The sequence below is a fragment of the Macrobrachium nipponense genome, chromosome 4 (genome assembly GCF_015104395.2).
Source record: "Macrobrachium nipponense isolate FS-2020 chromosome 4, ASM1510439v2, whole genome shotgun sequence".
NCBI lineage: Eukaryota > Metazoa > Arthropoda > Malacostraca > Decapoda > Palaemonidae > Macrobrachium > Macrobrachium nipponense.
This window is the reverse complement of record NC_061100.1, coordinates 88,663,952-88,664,539: the sequence shown is the minus strand read 5'-3', so window position 1 is coordinate 88,664,539 and position 588 is coordinate 88,663,952. Positions and strand designations below refer to the sequence as shown.

Genomic DNA, 588 nt, shown 5'->3' with positions numbered 1-588 from the left:
CCCATCTTCAACCTTTAAAACATAATTACCACAACCATTGTTATTAAATCATTATAAATATACCCTCTACGCCATGTGTCTACTCTTAAAACGAAAATAACGTCAGTTGCATATACTATGTAACATTTTTACAGTTCAGAAATACTATAGATGTCTTTACCAACCATTTAAAAACAAGTGTAATAATCTGAAACCTGCATAAGGGGGTTGAACTAAAAATGCAATTGGCAACTTATGCGAAGTGGACGGACGCGCTCCTCTGCGTGACGCGACTCGCAAGAGAACACTTTCTACCAGTCGAGAGACAAACGTATACCATTCACAAAGCGACGGCGGCAAAAGTTGCCTCTCGGAGAGGCCCTCCCCTTTCTTTCTGTCTTGCGGCTTTCTGAAACGTGGTACAAACGAAAAGGAAGTATAGAATTAAGTCTTTTATGTATGTGTTAACATGTGCCATTTGTAAAGGATGGCATTAATTCCTACGAGGGAAGGAAAGGTTGGTCCTTTCGAGGAGACTGCCATAACATCGAGCGCATTTTTCTTGTACATAAACTGCTTTGTTAGACATAATTCGAAAGACTAATTAAC

At 39.5% G+C, this 588-nt stretch overlaps 1 protein-coding gene across 4 annotated transcripts in view; it reads left to right on the top strand.

The window, feature by feature from the left end:
- Positions 1–262: 262 nt before the first annotated feature.
- LOC135210996 (carbohydrate sulfotransferase 11-like) overlaps positions 263–588 on the top strand; it is a 51,943-nt gene continuing 51,617 nt past the window's right edge. The window contains exon 1 of one of the 4 annotated variants that reach the window (XM_064244010.1): positions 263–588. This exon is cut by the window's right edge and continues 178 nt beyond it. The gene's annotated coding sequence lies outside the window, so the exon portion shown is untranslated. The other 3 variants (XM_064244007.1, XM_064244009.1, XM_064244008.1) reach the window with 3 other exon arrangements.